At 29.7% G+C, this 23,184-nt stretch overlaps 1 protein-coding gene across 1 annotated transcript in view; it reads left to right on the top strand.

Annotated features, from left to right (window-relative positions):
• Nucleotides 1–23,184, top strand: part of LOC111622618 (vacuolar protein sorting-associated protein 13-like) — a 435,263-nt gene that overhangs the window by 6,427 nt on the left and 405,652 nt on the right. The window lies entirely within an intron of this gene.

Below are 23,184 nucleotides of genomic sequence, written 5' to 3' on the forward strand. Positions count from 1 at the left end.
GCGTTGAATTTTCGTCGATGTTAAGCCTAATGTAAACTTTTCAAAATAATAATCGTGGCTATTGTATCGTTAAAATTATTTCTTTATTTTTTACAAACAAAATAAATATATTGAAAAATATAAAAACAAAAAAAATTATACTTTAGAAGTTAATCTAGTATCAAAAAAGTTCGATTCAGCACGACACACAGTCCTCGGAAAAACACCACACAAAAGTGCCAGTGCTGCCAGCTAAAACACACACATCAACAAAAAATATTGGAGTAGCCCAAGATATAGCCAAAGATTGCAGCGCCACAGCACTAGCGAAAATTTAAATTTGCTGACTGGAATTGTTTCAGATAACCGACTTCCGACGCTCTACTGTAGTTAAAATATCATGTACGGTATGATATGAAAGCCAGTTTCCTGAACTGTATTTTTTTTTTCAATTCTATAGTATTAAATTATTCACTTATTAAATCTCTAACTGCATTATTAATTACTACATTCCACTATACCTTTAAAATGCAGTCTACTGCATTTTAAAGGTATAGTGGAATGTTAAATTATTCACTTTGTCAACATTAAGTGACTGTTATGACTCAGAATAGACTGCCACCATTTTCACTATACATGAAGTTCTACAATGTTTAAATTCACAACACCATCATTTAACCTGGGATTGGACTCATGGGTGGCTGAGTCATCCCAGTGATATTTTAATGCATACGGTGTATAAATGTCAGTTTGAATTTTTTGGGCACTTCAGTACCTTTCCTGTAAGTACTTGTGAACGTTAGTGTCCTAATTATTTAACATTTGTGTACTTTTTGTGAGAAAAAGATGAAAGGAAGGAATACCGATACTGGATGGGGTGACTGCCACCATCCAAGACATCAAGTGGTAGTTTCTGTAGAAATGAAAGCATGGTAAGTATAATTTTTAATGTAATGTTTATTTGTAAATGTTGTTATTTGCAAGATTTTAGGCTTGTGTACAAGTGTTATTTTGAACATTTACATATTGGCCATTTTCTTTCTATAGGTGCAAAAGAATTTTCTTCCATTGAATGACGAGTAGAGAATTTTTGGGATTTTGCTACAAAGCAGTGATGAAGATAAAAGTTGTGATACAGAAGGGAGTGAAATGGATAATAATCACATTTTAAACAATGACACTGATACTAAAATAGAAGACTGGTGACAATAGAGAGAAAAAGTGTAGAAGTGGACTCAGATGCGAATGGAAAAAGTTATAAGGGTAGAGATGGGCAAAGTAAATGGTGCAAACATCTGCCTCCAAACTACATTGTTTTTTATAAACTGCAAAACACCCACATGCCTAAAATATTTGAAGTATGCATGCACACATTGCATTAGCAAGGTTAAATAATGCATTAGTATTATGTATATAAATTTTTCTTTTTAATTTATATTTATACATATAGATATTAAAGTATATATTTACTAAGTAAGCACAAATTTTTTTGTATTGTTTCCATTTTATTTAATTTTTTTAAGTATGTAAGGAAGAACATCAAGTATGAAACATACCTATTGCTGGGTTAAGTCATGTGAAACAGCATAACCTAAAATTCCTTCAAAGTTTCACCTAAAAGTTACCTCCAAATCCTTGTGGATTTCTTTCTCTTGGATTCATATTTTTTTTTTTGGAGGTATTTAATTGTGCTCTTTGCTTGGTATTTCATTCAGGAACAGGACTTAAGGATCCACTCTTGTACTTCTGACTCCTAAAACCTTTTAAGCATTTATATTTTGGGTTTTATGTTCAGTTTTAAAAATCTTTATATAGTTAAAAATATTTGTGTATGTAATTGAAAATGATGTTAATAAAATTTTTCATTAAATTTTGCATAATTTATACTTTATTTACTTTTAGGAAATTTTAGCAAAGTGGAAATTATGGCATGGGTGTTCGAAAGGGTTTGAAAACGTTTGTTTTTGTATTTGTTAGTCAATCGTACCACACCATAAATTGGTTCAGTGTATGTGATTAAAATTATGGCATGTGGTGTGCTGCTTGAATATGTTAGAATAACACAAAGGGGCTCAATTTATGTAAAATGTTAATAGATTATTGTGACATGATGATTTGGTTTGCATCAGAAGTTTGTAAATAGTTAATCAGGGCTTCCTGCCCTAAGGTTTACTTATCTGGTCTTGTCTTTCTAACTCTGTTCTCTAGATTAAGGAAAGACAGATGGATGACAGTGGGAATTTATAGATCTACAATTTTTTCAAATTGTAACCTAATTAAAATCAAACTTTAATACTTAGTGAGGGAGTTAAAGAACAAAGAAAATGTTTTTTTTTTGTTTGTTTTTACTTTCAGTATTTTTTTTTTTGGTCAGGTTACACATTGAAAAGGTTTAGATTTTAAATTAATTTGAATTATTTTACATTTACATAAAAATATAATTTTAATCATTTAGGTCATAATTACATTTTTAATTGGTATTTTTCTTCTTTACATACAGTAGACCCCTATAAAACGGGTTCATATAATTCGAATTTGTATATAACGGTGAAAAAATTGCGACTGTATTCGTATAAACATGCTAAAAGAGACTCGTATAATTCAGTAAAACGTCATCGCCAACTCGTGTTGCAACAGGATTGGTTGAATCTAGACCAATAGCGGATATTGCACAAACTGTGGAGTTTAAATGAGCAATGGACCTGCTAAAAACCATTTATTATTTAACAGCCATAAAAATTATTTCTATTAATGGTGTCTCCAAAGTTCAACGAATTTTTCGCAGAAAAATAACTTATCAGAAAATGTGCCCGCCATTTGGTGCGCTGCTCCGCGATGAAAACAAGCTTAAGCAATGGCAACGTCAAACGGTGCACACTCAGTATGTAATCCTACAATTTTTTGTTTATAGCATAGTTTATATGAATTATTACCAAAAAATTATACATGTTTTAGAAATGTTGAGTCAAATTAGTGTAGAATTGATTAATTTTATGGAAGAAAACTTTTCAAACAGCTGTAGTCCGTAAACCGCATATGTGCCGGGCTGTGATTGGCTCATATATTTAAGGACTTTAAAAAATGAATTTCATAAAGAAAGGAACATATCTACCGTGTTATAGGGGGGTTGACTGTACTATATATTCTAAGTAAAGTAAGTTAGTTTGTTCTTTAAACATTTCAACTCAGTTTGAGCAAATACAATGAAACTTTTTAGGGACTGTCCTCTCATCCAGGAGGAGGTCAATGACTGCTTTGGTCAGATTAACTTCATCCTGCAATAAGACACCCTTTTTATCAGACCAGTGAGAGTGTAGAATTTGAATAGGAAGATTACTTAATACAAAGTTACCAGTGAGCACAAAATATGTTTTTAGACATTTTTGAGTGTGCCAAGTTTAAATATTAGGTCTATTTTTTAATAAATTTGATTGGTTGACTGATTGCCATTTCATATTCATCTGTGAATTACATGATTAAGTTAACATTAGAAAACTTTGAATATCTTGAATTAGCTTATTTTGCACATGAACATCAATGCCTGTTTTCTGTTGAAAAAATCAATTTTTGTCTATCTGACTAATGCAATTGTGCCATTTCATACCATCAAAGTATCACAATAAATACGATAATGGTAGGCTAAAATAACCGAAGTTTTAATTAATTTGGTTTTCATTTTAATATTTGCTGTTATTACCACCATTAGAGCTGAGCAACTGCAACATTTGTCTGGGGCCCGCCTTTAAGAACTTTAATTTTTGATTTTTTTTACACCATCCAGCCTTTAAATGGTAATTAGGAGTTGCAATCCATAGGAAATTCATTGAATCACAATAGTTCTCTCCATCATATTTAGGCATTTGTAGAACAAAAAATGGTAATCATTTAAAAGAACTAAACATAAAAGTATTTAATGATAAGTAAGTATTAATTAATGATAATAATAGTAAATTGCACTAAATAAATCAGTATCAAATTTTTGCATAAGTTTAGTAATATCACTGTTAAAGGGATCAATACATTATTTTAAAAATTTTAGAGAAAATAGTTTCCTAAAATCAAAATTAATAGCAAATGAAATTTGTACAAAATGTGACATTCCTCTTGTATTCAAAGAACTCAGATCAAGAAAACAAAAATGTTTATTTGAAGAAATGGATGTGTGTACGAATACTCCCAAAACAAATTTTTATAGGAACTATTCTTTAGCAAAAGTAGATCAAGGAATAATCTCTACAGAAGAAAGACTTAAACAAATTGAGAAGAGCATATTGCCTTTTTGGTTTTCTTTACAATATTCCTATATTAATGATGATGAATGGAAATGACCTTAAGAGGCATTGTATGGATTTAGAATACTCACTCCAAAACTTTTTAATGCAGTATATATAACTATTCTAACATTTTCTGTTGTTTTAAACAATCATCTTCAGAAAAAAACATTTCATTAAGAACAAAGGCCTTTGTTCTTATTGGAATGTTTTTTCTGAATGAATCATGGAATTAAATATATTAACTTATATTTAATTCCAGATACATGGATGTTCCAAAAAAAAAAATAGAAATGTGCATTCAAAATACAGGATAACATTAAAATAAAATTTTAAATCAATTTAGTCTTATCATTCTTTATTAGAGGATGTTATACCTTCTTGACTTTGAAATATCATTTTATGGGGTTTCTTTTTGTGTATATCTTCTGTACACTCTTCTAATATATCAATAATAGTTAGTCAATGTACATTACTGGGTGATAGTCAACTGGGTGATTCACAATAGGCGATAGTCAAGATGATAGTTCAGTTAACAGTGGACCACTGTTAACTGAATGATCATCATCTGGGCAACAGAAACTTTTTGTTTGCTTAGCAAGCATATGATTTTGTGGATATTTTTTATTTATTTATTGTAAACTAACAGACCCCACGCATTGTTGTGGCTCAAAATGTATCTATTATAAATGTATAACACTTTCCCCAGGGGGGAATTTTTCGAAAAATCCTTTCTTAGTATACATTCTCATTGACGTAAACTGAAAGAATTTTTGAAATCAGATGAGTAGTTTCAGAGATTACCTGCTACATCCAAACTTACAAACATTACCTTTTTATAATATTAGTATAGATATTGGTAAAATATATATAAATATATGTATGTTAAGAGTTATTTCCAACTTAGGAAAAGGAAATGTTTTCAAATAATGTACTGTAGCATTGTTAATTCTTTTATGTCCTTAGCAGTTAACAAAGCACATGAAAGAAAAGCAGTTCTTTGAAATCAAATTCTTTCAAAGCACTTTATACTTTTTGTTTCAATGTATAATGTAATGCATTTTTAATTTTATGTAATTGTTGTCTTTGTTTCGATGTATATTTGTTAATTTTGGGGTAGATACTGATCATCCTTCGAGACTTTTTTATTTACTTGTAAAAATAAATAAATAAATAAGGTATGTATAAATATGTTTGTTAATTACAAAATCGTTCTTTTAACTCATTTCTTAAAAAATATTATTTAAATTTCCTGGTAGTAGATCAATAGAAAATAATGGTGATTTTAATAAAGAAAAGAATAAAAAAATTTTGTATTTTGTCTATTATTTGTCACCCAGATATCTGGTGCCCAGTTAGCCATTATACTCACATTCCACTATTTCCAGTATTTTTGTTTTATCTATTTTACATATTGATGAAATTTTTCTTGGGAATTTAGATATGATAGATATTCCCAAACTGCTTTTCATTTTAAATGGAAATGCAAGAAATACATTTTTTAACTTACATTTTATCCTGACTTTTGAAATTTCTATAGCAACATTGATATGAGGTTTTTTGTTCCTAAGAAAAATTGATGCAACATTTCTGAAGCCTTAACTTTTATTACTTTTTTTCAAATTGTTTATATGTTAATTTTTTTTATTTTATTTCTTTTAGGTTTTACAAATATAAATTTTTCCTGAGAGTTTGGGAAACTTGTTGCAAAAGTATTGAAACAGTCTCTAGTTTTGTTAAATGCTTTGGCTAATTATTTTATGAAATACAGTGTTGTGTAAATTTATTTACCTTACTTACCATAGGAAATATCTGACAATAGAACTCCTCCCCACATTAACGATAAAACCCAAATAGATACATGTACATAAAATACAATAAATAAAACATTAGAAATTAAAAAAATGTTAATTTTATTATTTTTCTTAAGTCAACAGCAAAAAAATGCATAAATTAAGAATTATATAGTAATCTTTTAAAAGCATTTTTAAAATTAAGGAAATCAACATGAAGTAAATATTCAAAATTATCAATATTTCAGGAAATGCGATAAAAATAGGATCTTTGAGATATTGTGAAATGATGGCTAGGGAATTCTCTTTTGATTGACTTAGCTTTTATGAAGGATTTTTTCATGCTGGATGTAGAGATTCATTTTGTTCACTCCATTTTCATTCAGTGTTTGTGATAAACTCTGCTTTTCCATTTACATAGTAAACAAAACATGCTTGTATGTGATTTAATTATGGAAAATGTATACTATACAATTACACCTTGGGTTATGAACATCCCTGTTTATCATACATAAAAAACTGGCACACAAACTGGAACTGTATACTAAACAAACAACTTGACACCTAAATGCGAATTCCAGCATATAATGAACAAATAAATTTTAATGTTCAAATGTTTTTGGTTGTCTTTCAGAGGCCCTGTTTTTCTGTTTGGTGCATAAGAATGCACCAAACAGAAAAACAATTCTATGTTTTGAATGTAGCTGTGTTCCAATTTTTAAAAATTTAAATGATGTTCAATACAAAGATTGTTATGTATTACAATATATAAATCAGGGGTGGCCAAGCTCCTTGATAGTCCGAGCCATTTTTCAAAATTGAAATTTTTCGCGAGCCGCAATTAAAGGTATGCAAAAAATTCCAATTACAAAATATATCTGTAGCAAGAGTGATACAACTTGTTTCCTCCAGAGCACAATGTCAACTGTCCATTGCAATGACAGNTTTATTATCATAATATTGCATTTTTTTCCACGGAAAAAACGAACTTACTTTCCAAACAACCCAATACAAATATGTGTGCCGGGCTGTGAACAGCTCACGTATTTGTAAAATGTAAGTGACTCATACAACATGGAATTCATATAAAACGGAATTATCAACAGTGTTATAGAGAGGTTGACTGTATATATATCACATCATCACTTAAAAATTTCTTTCTGCTGAGATATTCTTTGAATTGAGAAACAGCCTGAAATTACTAGGGACTAGATCTGGTGAATAAGACAGATGTACAGTACAACCAACTGAAATACTGCTTAATAGCAGCTATAGCAACAAATGATGTATGACTTGTTGCATTATTCTGATGGAATAGCATATCTTTTTTCAATTTTCCAGTTTTTCATTAATTGTTAACTAATTAACTTACAACTCACTAACTCAATTTGAGTGTAATATATTTCTGTTACTGTGAACCCTTTCTTTAAACAACAAGTAATAAGGCTTCCTGCGTCTACCAAAAAACAGAGATCAGAACTTTATCTTGATTTAACAACTTTATCTTGATTTAACAACTTTAGATTGTTGAATTTTGAATTTACAAGGGAAACCATGGTGCTTCCATTCCATGCTTTGAAATCTACTTTCAGGGTCATAATGATGAACCCACATTCCATCCATAGTTACCAATCTATCAAGAAAGTTCTGCTTATTCTCTCTATACTTGTCTAAAAGACACTAAAATTGCAATGTGACATTGCTTCTGTGATATGGTTAATATTCAAAGTGCCATTTTCTAGAAATTTTTTCAAATATTTAGTTAAAATATTTGTAAAGTTATAATAAGGAACCTCCATTGTATTAGTTTATTTTCTGTGAGTTGGTTATGGTCAACCTCTCACAGAAAACAACCTAATACAGTAGTGTGTTGTTTATCCAAATCAATTGGGGACTGGGGATGTTCAGATAACTTATTTTTCGGATAACCGATTATGTACAAAAAAAATATATTAATCTATCCCATATTGAAATTTTTCTCAGTTGCGTGTTGCTTCTCGTTGAATTTTTGTCAATGTTAAGCCTAATGTAAACGTTTCAAAATAATAATCGTGGCTATTGTATTGTTAAAAATTATTTCTTTATTTTTTACAAACAAAATAAATATATTGAAAAATATAAAAACAAAAAAATTATAGTTTAGAAGTTAATCTAGTATCAAAAATGTTCGATTCAGCATGACACATGGTCCCCGGAAAAACACCACACAAAAGTGCCAGTGCTGCCAGCTAAAACACACACATCAACAAAAAATATTGGAGTAGCCCAAGATATAGCCAAAGATTGCAGCGCCACAGCACTAGCGAAAATTTAAATTTGCTGACTGGAATTGTTTCAGATAACCGACTTCCGACGCTCTACTGTAGTTAAAATATCATGTACGGTATGATATGAAAGCCAGTTTCCTGAACTGTATTTTTTTTTTCAATTCTATAGTATTAAATTATTCACTTATTAAATCTCTAACTGCATTATTAATTACTACATTCCACTATACCTTTAAAATGCAGTCTACTGCATTTTAAAGGTATAGTGGAATGTTAAATTATTCACTTTGTCAACATTAAGTGACTGTTATGACTCAGAATAGACTGCCACCATTTTCACTATACATGACGTTCTACAATGTTTAAATTCACAACACCATCATTTAACCTGGGATTGGACTCATGGGTGGCTGAGTCATCCCAGTGATATTTTAATGCATACGGTGTATAAATGTCAGTTTGAATTTTTTGGGCACTTCAGTACCTTTCCTGTAAGTACTTGTGAACGTTAGTGTCCTAATTATTTAACATTTGTGTACTTTTTGTGAGAAAAAGATGAAAGGAAGGAATACCGATACTGGATGGGGTGACTGCCACCATCCAAGACATCAAGTGGTAGTTTCTGTAGAAATGAAAGCATGGTAAGTATAATTTTTAATGTAATGTTTATTTGTAAATGTTGTTATTTGCAAGATTTTAGGCTTGTGTACAAGTGTTATTTTGAACATTTACATATTGGCCATTTTCTTTCTATAGGTGCAAAAGAATTTTCTTCCATTGAATGACGAGTAGAGAATTTTTGGGATTTTGCTACAAAGCAGTGATGAAGATAAAAGTTGTGATACAGAAGGGAGTGAAATGGATAATAATCACATTTTAAACAATGACACTGATACTAAAATAGAAGACTGGTGACAATAGAGAGAAAAAGTGTAGAAGTGGACTCAGATGCGAATGGAAAAAGTTATAAGGGTAGAGATGGGCAAAGTAAATGGTGCAAACATCTGCCTCCAAACTACATTGTTTTTTATAAACTGCAAAACACCCACATGCCTAAAATATTTGAAGTATGCATGCACACATTGCATTAGCAAGGTTAAATAATGCATTAGTATTATGTATATAAATTTTTCTTTTTAATTTATATTTATACATATAGATATTAAAGTATATATTTACTAAGTAAGCACAAATTTTTTTGTATTGTTTCCATTTTATTTAATTTTTTTAAGTATGTAAGGAAGAACATCAAGTATGAAACATACCTATTGCTGGGTTAAGTCATGTGAAACAGCATAACCTAAAATTCCTTCAAAGTTTCACCTAAAAGTTACCTCCAAATCCTTGTGGATTTCTTTCTCTTGGATTCATATTTTTTTTTTTGGAGGTATTTAATTGTGCTCTTTGCTTGGTATTTCATTCAGGAACAGGACTTAAGGATCCACTCTTGTACTTCTGACTCCTAAAACCTTTTAAGCATTTATATTTTGGGTTTTATGTTCAGTTTTAAAAATCTTTATATAGTTAAAAATATTTGTGTATGTAATTGAAAATGATGTTAATAAAATTTTTCATTAAATTTTGCATAATTTATACTTTATTTACTTTTAGGAAATTTTAGCAAAGTGGAAATTATGGCATGGGTGTTCGAAAGGGTTTGAAAACGTTTGTTTTTGTATTTGTTAGTCAATCGTACCACACCATAAATTGGTTCAGTGTATGTGATTAAAATTATGGCATGTGGTGTGCTGCTTGAATATGTTAGAATAACACAAAGGGGCTCAATTTATGTAAAATGTTAATAGATTATTGTGACATGATGATTTGGTTTGCATCAGAAGTTTGTAAATAGTTAATCAGGGCTTCCTGCCCTAAGGTTTACTTATCTGGTCTTGTCTTTCTAACTCTGTTCTCTAGATTAAGGAAAGACAGATGGATGACAGTGGGAATTTATAGATCTACAATTTTTTCAAATTGTAACCTAATTAAAATCAAACTTTAATACTTAGTGAGGGAGTTAAAGAACAAAGAAAATGTTTTTTTTTTGTTTGTTTTTACTTTCAGTATTTTTTTTTTTGGTCAGGTTACACATTGAAAAGGTTTAGATTTTAAATTAATTTGAATTATTTTACATTTACATAAAAATATAATTTTAATCATTTAGGTCATAATTACATTTTTAATTGGTATTTTTCTTCTTTACATACAGTAGACCCCTATAAAACGGGTTCATATAATTCGAATTTGTATATAACGGTGAAAAAATTGCGACTGTATTCGTATAAACATGCTAAAAGAGACTCGTATAATTCAGTAAAACGTCATCGCCAACTCGTGTTGCAACAGGATTGGTTGAATCTAGACCAATAGCGGATATTGCACAAACTGTGGAGTTTAAATGAGCAATGGACCTGCTAAAAACCATTTATTATTTAACAGCCATAAAAATTATTTCTATTAATGGTGTCTCCAAAGTTCAACGAATTTTTCGCAGAAAAATAACTTATCAGAAAATGTGCCCGCCATTTGGTGCGCTGCTCCGCGATGAAAACAAGCTTAAGCAATGGCAACGTCAAACGGTGCACACTCAGTATGTAATCCTACAATTTTTTGTTTATAGCATAGTTTATATGAATTATTACCAAAAAATTATACATGTTTTAGAAATGTTGAGTCAAATTAGTGTAGAATTGATTAATTTTATGGAAGAAAACTTTTCAAACAGCTGTAGTCCGTAAACCGCATATGTGCCGGGCTGTGATTGGCTCATGTATTTAAGGACTTTAAAAAATGAATTTCATAAAGAAAGGAACATATCTACCGTGTTATAGGGGGGTTGACTGTACTATATATTCTAAGTAAAGTAAGTTAGTTTGTTCTTTAAACATTTCAACTCAGTTTGAGCAAATACAATGAAACTTTTTAGGGACTGTCCTCTCATCCAGGAGGAGGTCAATGACTGCTTTGGTCAGATTAACTTCATCCTGCAATAAGACACCCTTTTTATCAGACCAGTGAGAGTGTAGAATTTGAATAGGAAGATTACTTAATACAAAGTTACCAGTGAGCACAAAATATGTTTTTAGACATTTTTGAGTGTGCCAAGTTTAAATATTAGGTCTATTTTTTAATAAATTTGATTGGTTGACTGATTGCCATTTCATATTCATCTGTGAATTACATGATTAAGTTAACATTAGAAAACTTTGAATATCTTGAATTAGCTTATTTTGCACATGAACATCAATGCCTGTTTTCTGTTGAAAAAATCAATTTTTGTCTATCTGACTAATGCAATTGTGCCATTTCATACCATCAAAGTATCACAATAAATACGATAATGGTAGGCTAAAATAACCGAAGTTTTAATTAATTTGGTTTTCATTTTAATATTTGCTGTTATTACCACCATTAGAGCTGAGCAACTGCAACATTTGTCTGGGGCCCGCCTTTAAGAACTTTAATTTTTGATTTTTTTTACACCATCCAGCCTTTAAATGGTAATTAGGAGTTGCAATCCATAGGAAATTCATTGAATCACAATAGTTCTCTCCATCATATTTAGGCATTTGTAGAACAAAAAATGGTAATCATTTAAAAGAACTAAACATAAAAGTATTTAATGATAAGTAAGTATTAATTAATGATAATAATAGTAAATTGCACTAAATAAATCAGTATCAAATTTTTGCATAAGTTTAGTAATATCACTGTTAAAGGGATCAATACATTATTTTAAAAATTTTAGAGAAAATAGTTTCCTAAAATCAAAATTAATAGCAAATGAAATTTGTACAAAATGTGACATTCCTCTTGTATTCAAAGAACTCAGATCAAGAAAACAAAAATGTTTATTTGAAGAAATGGATGTGTGTACGAATACTCCCAAAACAAATTTTTATAGGAACTATTCTTTAGCAAAAGTAGATCAAGGAATAATCTCTACAGAAGAAAGACTTAAACAAATTGAGAAGAGCATATTGCCTTTTTGGTTTTCTTTACAATATTCCTATATTAATGATGATGAATGGAAATGACCTTAAGAGGCATTGTATGGATTTAGAATACTCACTCCAAAACTTTTTAATGCAGTATATATAACTATTCTAACATTTTCTGTTGTTTTAAACAATCATCTTCAGAAAAAAACATTTCATTAAGAACAAAGGCCTTTGTTCTTATTGGAATGTTTTTTCTGAATGAATCATGGAATTAAATATATTAACTTATATTTAATTCCAGATACATGGATGTTCAAAAAAAAAAAATAGAAATGTGCATTCAAAATACAGGATAACATTAAAATAAAATTTTAAATCAATTTAGTCTTATCATTCTTTATTAGAGGATGTTATACCTTCTTGACTTTGAAATATCATTTTATGGGGTTTCTTTTTGTGTATATCTTCTGTACACTCTTCTAATATATCAATAATAGTTAGTCAATGTACATTACTGGGTGATAGTCAACTGGGTGATTCACAATAGGCGATAGTCAAGATGATAGTTCAGTTAACAGTGGACCACTGTTAACTGAATGATCATCATCTGGGCAACAGAAACTTTTTGTTTGCTTAGCAAGCATATGATTTTGTGGATATTTTTTATTTATTTATTGTAAACTAACAGACCCCACGCATTGTTGTGGCTCAAAATGTATCTATTATAAATGTATAACACTTTCCCCAGGGGGGAATTTTTCGAAAAATCCTTTCTTAGTATACATTCTCATTGACGTAAACTGAAAGAATTTTTGAAATCAGATGAGTAGTTTCAGAGATTACCTGCTACATCCAAACTTACAAACATTACCTTTTTATAATATTAGTATAGATATTGGTAAAATATATATAAATATATGTATGTTAAGAGTTATTTCCAACTTAGGAAAAGGAAATGTTTTCAAATAATGTACTGTAGCATTGTTAATTCTTTTATGTCCTTAGCAGTTAACAAAGCACATGAAAGAAAAGCAGTTCTTTGAAATCAAATTCTTTCAAAGCACTTTATACTTTTTGTTTCAATGTATAATGTAATGCATTTTTAATTTTATGTAATTGTTGTCTTTGTTTCGATGTATATTTGTTAATTTTGGGGTAGATACTGATCATCCTTCGAGACTTTTTTATTTACTTGTAAAAATAAATAAATAAATAAGGTATGTATAAATATGTTTGTTAATTACAAAATCGTTCTTTTAACTCATTTCTTAAAAAATATTATTTAAATTTCCTGGTAGTAGATCAATAGAAAATAATGGTGATTTTAATAAAGAAAAGAATAAAAAAATTTTGTATTTTGTCTATTATTTGTCACCCAGATATCTGGTGCCCAGTTAGCCATTATACTCACATTCCACTATTTCCAGTATTTTTGTTTTATCTATTTTACATATTGATGAAATTTTTCTTGGGAATTTAGATATGATAGATATTCCCAAACTGCTTTTCATTTTAAATGGAAATGCAAGAAATACATTTTTTAACTTACATTTTATCCTGACTTTTGAAATTTCTATAGCAACATTGATATGAGGTTTTTTGTTCCTAAGAAAAATTGATGCAACATTTCTGAAGCCTTAACTTTTATTACTTTTTTTCAAATTGTTTATATGTTAATTTTTTTTATTTTATTTCTTTTAGGTTTTACAAATATAAATTTTTCCTGAGAGTTTGGGAAACTTGTTGCAAAAGTATTGAAACAGTCTCTAGTTTTGTTAAATGCTTTGGCTAATTATTTTATGAAATACAGTGTTGTGTAAATTTATTTATCTTACTTACCATAGGAAATATCTGACAATAGAACTCCTCCCCACATTAACGATAAAACCCAAATAGATACATGTACATAAAATACAATAAATAAAACATTAGAAATTAAAAAAATGTTAATTTTATTATTTTTCTTAAGTCAACAGCAAAAAAATGCATAAATTAAGAATTATATAGTAATCTTTTAAAAGCATTTTTAAAATTAAGGAAATCAACATGAAGTAAATATTCAAAATTATCAATATTTCAGGAAATGCGATAAAAATAGGATCTTTGAGATATTGTGAAATGATGGCTAGGGAATTCTCTTTTGATTGACTTAGCTTTTATGAAGGATTTTTTCATGCTGGATGTAGAGATTCATTTTGTTCACTCCATTTTCATTCAGTGTTTGTGATAAACTCTGCTTTTCCATTTACATAGTAAACAAAACATGCTTGTATGTGATTTAATTATGGAAAATGTATACTATACAATTACACCTTGGGTTATGAACATCCCTGTTTATCATACATAAAAAACTGGCACACAAACTGGAACTGTATACTAAACAAACAACTTGACACCTAAATGCGAATTCCAGCATATAATGAACAAATAAATTTTAATGTTCAAATGTTTTTGGTTGTCTTTCAGAGGCCCTGTTTTTCTGTTTGGTGCATAAGAATGCACCAAACAGAAAAACAATTCTATGTTTTGAATGTAGCTGTGTTCCAATTTTTAAAAATTTAAATGATGTTCAATACAAAGATTGTTATGTATTACAATATATAAATCAGGGGTGGCCAAGCTCCTTGATAGTCCGAGCCATTTTTCAAAATTAAAATTTTTCGCGAGCCGCAATTAAAGGTATGCAAAAAATTCCAATTACAAAATATATCTGTAGCAAGAGTGATACAACTTGTTTCCTCCAGAGCACAATGTCAACTGTCCATTGCAATGACAGTTTACAAATTCAAAATTGGTCTGGAGTCGGTCGATAACGGACGATTACGCCACTGTTTATGTTCGTTCGCGCAGTTTTCGATGAGTCATATCATTCTTAACTTGGACGGAAATGAAATTTGTTACAACGTTGCACTTAGTCTTTCATATTTTTTGTTAGTAATTTAAAAGACATTTGAAACACATACAGACGATAATAATTTTTTAAAATATAATAACACAAAAATGAAAAGGGAACTCGGGTACAGTACATTTATCGAGAGCCACAAATAATCCTTCGAAGAGCCGCATGTGGCTCGCGAGCCGCAGATTGGCCACCCCTGATATAAATGATCTTTGTATTGAACATCGTTTAAATTTTTAAAAATTGGAATACAGCTACATTCAAAAGCTAAAACTTTTCAAAACATAATATTTATTTATTTATGATTTATTTAAAATTAAAATCAAATTAAAACATAATATTTTGGAAAGTGTGGATAAAGTACTTGTTAGTCTTGATAGATTTGGTTATATTTCATCTTGGCAGTCAGAGTTGAGTCTCTATTTATAGCACTTCTTTGTCAAGTGTTAGTTTTGATTTAGGTTGGCAGTGATAGAACATTCTGCTTTTAATATATACTGTATATAGAATAAATATAGGTATAGATATAAATAAAGTAATATATATATATATTATATTGCATTTACAGGCATTTTATGCATGAAGTACAGCTAAAAAGGTTTTGGGTTGTCAGGAATGGAATAATCCATTTTATATTGTTTCTTATGGGAAAATTTGTTTTGGTTTGAGAACAAATTGGTTTCTGAACAACTTTTAGGAATGAATTAAATTTGTAAACTGAGGTTTGACTGTAATTCAAAAATATTTGTCATTAAGTAAAGTTGAATGTGATAAAGAATAGTATCATGAAACACAAGAAAAAACAAAAATAAACAAACTGATGATTGATGACTTTTTCCATCATTAGTGTCAAGTAAATATGTAATATTAATTTATTGTATATAATTTATATTCTGAACAAATGCATCAATTTGTATATAGTTCTGAATGTTAAATTAAAATCTATTTGATTAACTGCTGTTCCAATTTGTAATAAAATTTTAATCTGAAGAATCCTTGAGTAAGAAAGGTGAATAAACATACTGAAACCAGAAATATCTACCAGGAAGTAACTTTAATAAATAATAAAAATAATAAATAAAAGAAACATAAGTGCTTACTTTAAAACTTTTTAGTTTATTTTCGTGTATTTTTCACATATCTCAATTTACCTTTTTCATTGAGAAAGTTGCCTCTATATATCTATTCATTGTAGATGTACTGTAATTATAAAATAAATGAAACAGAAGAAACTGGATATTTGACATGTAATGTCCTAAACTGTGTCGAAAATTTTGTAACTGCTGAATAATAAAAATTTTTTATTTTGCTTCTTTTCTGTTTTATTTATCAAATAATAATGAATGATAAAATTAAATAGAACAAATTTTAATGTCAAATAATACCCAATGATGTGAATTTGAGAGTTGATTGTTCATCTTCTATTTCCTGTAGTGAACTAAAATAGGACAAACTTGACAATTGGATTCTAAACAGAAGCTTTTAAATAGTTTTCTGAGAGTTATATAGAAAAGGGAAATTATCAGAAATTTATCAGCCTTTGTTATAAAAGTTTAAATAGAAGTGTGTAATAATATCAATTAAATCATGGAATGATGTATAGAAAATGAATAGAAGAGAATAAAAGGTTACATATCTTTTGATGGTTTTGGAAAAAATTGTGGTTGAAGATCAATGCAGTTTATCATTCAAAGAATTTTTCACTTTGTTTAAAGATAATAAATTTTAGATTTATAATTTATTTAAAGATAAATAAATTAAAGATGCTCTTCATAATAAATTTTAGACAAAGGAAAAGCTAATGAATGAGTTCATAATTGCAGTTTGAAATCAGAAGATAAGCTACATCATCTCAGCACATAACCCTAGAGTTGCAAGACATTCTCTATTTCAAAAGACAATCCTTTATTTTAGCTAAACTGTTCTTATCCTTTATTGAAATGAGAAAATAAAAGACAAACTATATCCTTTCATTTTTCAATGTGGTGGATGAGAGTGACAGATTTCTGCACAGGTGTATACCTATCCTTATATCAATCCATATTCTTTCCCATGGGAACCTATGATTTACAGTACTTTAAAAATTATAAAATTTAAAGTACTGTACTTAAAATCAAAATTTGCAAATATTTATAGTTAATATGAAAACTATAATTTTAAAATCAAAATCTGAAAAATATAATCAGAATATAGATATCCCTCATATAACATGGTAGTTAGGTTCCAAAAAGATACGTATTGCATACCACACCGGGATGAATATAGCCTGAGGAAGAACCCAGAAGGGGTTAACACCTTGAAGACTAGTAGAAAAACATTAAGGTGTCTTCTGGGAATTGAGTCACAGGTGACTTGAAGTTTATTTTAACACAGGGCTATATAAGGAATGAGTGACTTGTTTGGCTTTGATTCGTTAATACATTCTTTTGGGCCAGTTTCTGCACATATGATATGGTTGTTAAAGGGTTCAGTAGATGTGTCTATATGTTTTATTTTTCTGCCATAGCCTGAGGCAAATGTGACTGATACAGTTCCTGTGGAGTATCAGATATGAGTCTGTATCCTGTGAAATTAGATTTAGCATGCTATTATGAAAGCAAAAATAGCAAATTCAATGCAGAAATGAATAAAAATATCAAAATCTAAATGTTATCTAACAAAAAGAAGCTTGTTGAATAGTTATCTAATTGGATTTTATTATGTTTCTAACATCAACACACAGTTTAGAATGTCAACTTGAAAAAATATATACATATAAACGTATATAATAACAATACTTACAATGTTTATTTACCAAATATTAGGTTACAATTGTAAAAATTGAAACGCATTAGCAACTCAGTTATTGTAATGATAATACAGAACTCACTTTTGCAAAAAATGTTTTACATTAATATACAGTATATTATGATCAAGTTGGATGTTACAGACTGTCTAACTTATTTCAATAGAAAACATCAAAGTATTGACTATCTAGAACAGTCGACACAAAAGGTAGTTAGCATTTTTCCATGTATCTGCATAGCAACCTTGGCAATGGTGACATCTTTCCTTGTCGGACCTTTTCTCTTCTGCAGGGTGTGAATGCTGCACCTATCGCTACAAGGCGGTTCAATAGAGTGGTCTGAACAGTGTCCCTAATTAGTTTTTTTGCCACCTCTGTAACATACTGCGTACCACAAAAAAGCAGGGTTACACAAAATTAGAGTTCTATCAAGTACTAGGCCTGGACTTAATGAGAAAGTAAAATACAATGATTGAAAAATGACACTTGTATAAGCAAAAATTCACAATAATATTTATTAGGTTGAACAAATATATACATATAAACGTATATAATAATATATATATTAAACAACAATGATTATAAACAAGAAGTTAGTAATAGATATATAGTTTGATCTTCACTAGTTTTTGAATAATTAATTATGTACAAGTAAAAAAACAATCAATCAATGAAAGAAATTCTTCTTCCCAGTTTGGGACATAAAATTAATTAAATCTTCACCTATATCAAATAAGAGATGTATTTCTTGCTTTTGAATTTGAGTAATTGCTTCTTCACCAAAAAGAATGCCAGACAATTCAGTTCAAAAGAAGTTCACTTTTGGGAGCTACACCACACTGTTGATCGGGTGTGTCATTTTTTATTTGCTTACAAATGTAAGTTCGCATTACCCTATTTACATATTGAAGCATTACAGGATCAGTCACTTATGTAAATAAATATTTGTTTGTTTTAATTTTTAGTTTAGTATATTTTGGTGGTTTTTTGGGAGTTTCTGACTTTAAAACAAAAATGTCCCTGAAAAGAAAATAACTAAAAAATACACCCAAAACATAAAATAACAATTGGACTTCAACTCTTTACGTCACTTTATAGAACTTTATCATTGGTAGGCATCTGTTCTGGACTATGGTAATGGGAATGGATACAATGGGCATTGACGATGGTAATGCCCAATAAATAAGCCACTATTAGCTTTCTGTACTACTTTATGCCTCTTTGGATTGGGGCATAGTAGGATGCCATTTGATCTAAAAGACTCCTTTTTGACAAAATTGTAGTTAATGACACATTGTGGCTTCAGCACATGCTCTTGGGTTTTCTTTGACTTCTTCCCAGTGTCAGTGTGTGTTTTCACAGATGAAAGCATATGAACAGGTCTTTTGTTCACCCATTTCATTACCCAAAATCCTTAATTATCTTCTAGCCCACAAACTTAACCTTTTTTCAGTTACTGTTTTACCAAATCTTTTGTAGTATCTTGTCTGTTTTTTATGAGTCTTGTATTTTTGGCCCTCAACTCCTCTTGAGTTAAATCTATGCTTGTGTAAAAGTTATCAGTGTAAAGGGAGACCACTGCAGAGTTGCATAGAAGACAGTGTAGCTCTGTGAAATTCCAGGATTGGACATCTATTTACCCTTGTAGACCTGGCTGAAATAAGTGTACCCACATGGTGTACACAACTTGTAGACTTTGATCCCAAATTGTGAATATGGGATCAAAGTCTATGTAATTTTTCAGGAATGTACTGCCAAAATAGCAGATGACCTAGCCAAGTAATCATTGTTTTGTTGATGACAATCTGTGCCCCTGGAGTAATAGCATTCTTGAATTTGTTAGATAATTTGGTGAGAATTTCTCTAACTTTGTACAGGTGGTCACTCTTGTCAAATGAACTATTATTAGAAAAATGCCAAAAACTCAGCAGAAGTTTGAATCTCTCTCAAGACATGATCAATCTTATAAGGCAGTTTTTATACAAGGAATCTTTAGAACAATAAAGTCTGACATTTGGCAAGGGAGATAGACCCATGCAAGTCATGATGGCCAGGAACTTTGACAGTTTTTCATTGGTGCCATTTTTTTTCAAACAAGATTTTGATATCAACGTCTTGCCTGCAAAATATTGTTCAGTGTATCTGTTGGTCTCATTCATCATTATATCTAAAATATCATCCCTGTCAAAAAATTGAAAAATGTCCAATGGATCATATAGATCATATAGATTAATGTTACAAAGGTTTAACATTTGATTTCCTTGAAATTGTGGAATATTATGAGGTGTTGAACCAATTGGTTGCCAGACAATATTAGTAGATTGCTGAACAATGGAATTATTACTGTCATCATCTTTGTCACTGGCCAATGAATTATTATCAGGGGTGTCAGGAGGTAGTTCTTCATCATTTTTTGACCCTGGAAATGATTCAGATTTTTCATCTGAATATGGTTCAAAGTGAATCCTCCAACTCATGAGTTTTTGGATTCAAAACTTTTTGAGACACCCATATACTGATTTGGTTTTCTGACATGTTCTGTTAGTGTGACATGCTAATTATTTCAAATAACATATATTATGACTACGTTACACCTCTTGTTTCAATATGATAACAAAATTTACTTACAAAAAAGGGGAGTACCTATGGGCAGCCCCCTATTAGGTGACCTATATGAATTAGTCATATTCACCTTGGAACATAAGATTCTACTATCGTTCCTCTCAGAGATAATCACATACAAGCAGTATATTGATGATATCTTAATCATTTGGAGGTCTAAGCTTGATATCAATAACTTCTTACAATGCATAAATAGTAACCCTTATGGTCTCACACTTAACCTCAAACAATGAAACGACAAACATGCCCACTTCTTAGACCCGAATATCTATTTTAAAACAGGCCAAATTGAAACGGACATTTATTATAAACCAGGGTACCTACTGTTATTCATACTGGCAGCCTCAAATGATCTGAATACATACAAAATAGCAGTGTTTAGATCCCTCACAAAAAGAGCATTTACACATTGCACAAACATCGTTGACACAATGCAAGAATTAAAACATATTGAAGAAATAGCAGTGGTACATGGATACCATAGAACAATGGTTCAAAGATTAGCAGAAAACTATATTAAGAAAATGAATAATCACACTGGTTCTAATATTAACAGGGGTGATAGTAAATATTTAGTACATATCAACATATACTAATTGATTATGACCAGGGGTTAAAGGCTCTATATAAAGAAATTGCTATGAATAGAGGGTGGGCAATAACATATGTATAACCCAACCATTTATTCGATATTAAGAAAAGGCAAAGAACCCATTAACACCTACAATGCACGGGGTATACAGTATACTGGTTATAGATGACAGATTTAGCAGAGATCTGATGTAAATTAGGTTGACCAAACAGTCTCTTGAAAAATGGCTAGTGGAGCATAAATACAATATACATAACAAAAAGCAGACCACTGCTATAGCAATATATGCTTCTGAAACTGGTGTTGAAGCTAAATTCAAGCCAACCTCATTAAATGCACATTTCACACCAAGCAGATCAAAATTTTGGAGGCTCTAGAAATATGTAAAGCTGAGCTAAAGGGGAATGCATAAATTTTAATTGAGGAGGACCTTGCATGCCTGGAGGACTTTCTTTGACGATCCTAACAACATTAGTAACAAATAGAAATCTATTACTTCTGTTAGGATTTGTTACAATATTCACGCAAAATTTTTATGTTAATGTTTATTTTATTGTATTCTAATGTATTCAAATTTTAATTTTTAATTTTAATTTTAATTTTTATTTTATTGTATTCTAATGTATTCAAATTTTAATTTTTTTTTAATTCTAATGTATTCAAATTTTAATTTTTAATAGTTGTGATTTTTATACATGTTAGAATATTTAACCATTAACACATAGATGGGAATTTTTGTATTTGTTTGAATATGTAATCTTTAGCAAATTTTAAATTTAGAATTGCTCTTTAAGCATTCCAAATTTTTGTCTAGAACATTTGACCTGAAGCAGATCTCAATCAGGATCGAAAGCACCTAATTTAATTATAAAGGTTTGTTGCTGTGTGAAGATTTAGATGTATTATGACAGTCCATTTACCAAACATGAAATAAAAGTAGCCAAAGCCATATTCATATCAAAACAACTAACCTGACACAGTATATGATGTTGACACAGAAAAAAAAACTAAGTAACTAATTCATGATGAACCAAGTACACAAAATATGTTATAGAATGTGGCCATTAAAGAATCAATGTGTTTGCACCAAAAGTGTCCTCATGTGCAAAAAAGGCCACAAGACACAGATGACTTGTACTGCCCATGATCGACTTTAATTATGATAGGGCTTAATGAGTCACCCATGTCTCACATTATTGGAATAATATTTTTGACCTCATCTAATGATATAATATAATATGATGCTTGTAAGACTATTTGTTATAAAATAAATGCCCTGCTTCATGGGATAACCAAGAATTCTGAGAGTGGCGCTATTTGAATGCCTCTGTACAAGTTGTGTGTCAACTAACAATCACAGTCAAAAGTATTTCATGTTATCAATTTTTTTCTTCACTGCTAAATACCATTAAATGAGGACATTTTCTTTTTGGTAAAATATCGTCATTTTTTGAGCTTCCCTATTGACCTTAATCTGAAGTATCAGCAACATCTTGATTTTTCTCTATTTTCTTAAATAAAATCTGATATTTTCATTTGTATGCATTTGTCTAAGAGATCTTTAAGGTCAGTACTTCTTTAATCTATAAAATCAAAACACAATGACAGTGTTTTGAGTTTAGAGCATTATTACCAGTGACACCTGATTTATAGGAAAGCTAGAATAGGAAGCTAGAACAGGAAGCTAGAACAACAAAAAATAAAAATTCTACAATCAGTTATCATTAAAGAAAATTGGGTGTAAGACATGAAACAGCATTGGAAATTTCAATATTTTAAAATCCATAGACAAATAGGAGACATGTATGCTTGTTTGAATTAAAATAAAATATAGAATGACAGTGTTTGCACTTAAAAATTGTGACATTTTGTATGGGATGTCTTTAGTTCTTGAACTGCATTTTAAGACCACGGTGTTTTACAGAAGGATATCCCTAATTCTTGAAGAAAACTGTGTTGTAGGAATGCCATGTTTTACAAGGAATACCTGTATTTAATATTAATTAAAACATTATTCAAATTTACTTTTTTTGGG

This window comes from Centruroides sculpturatus, unplaced genomic scaffold (assembly GCF_000671375.1).
Source record: "Centruroides sculpturatus isolate CEXI.00-Female unplaced genomic scaffold, Cexi_2.0 scaffold106, whole genome shotgun sequence".
In the NCBI taxonomy this organism is placed as follows: Eukaryota; Metazoa; Arthropoda; class Arachnida; order Scorpiones; family Buthidae; genus Centruroides; species Centruroides sculpturatus.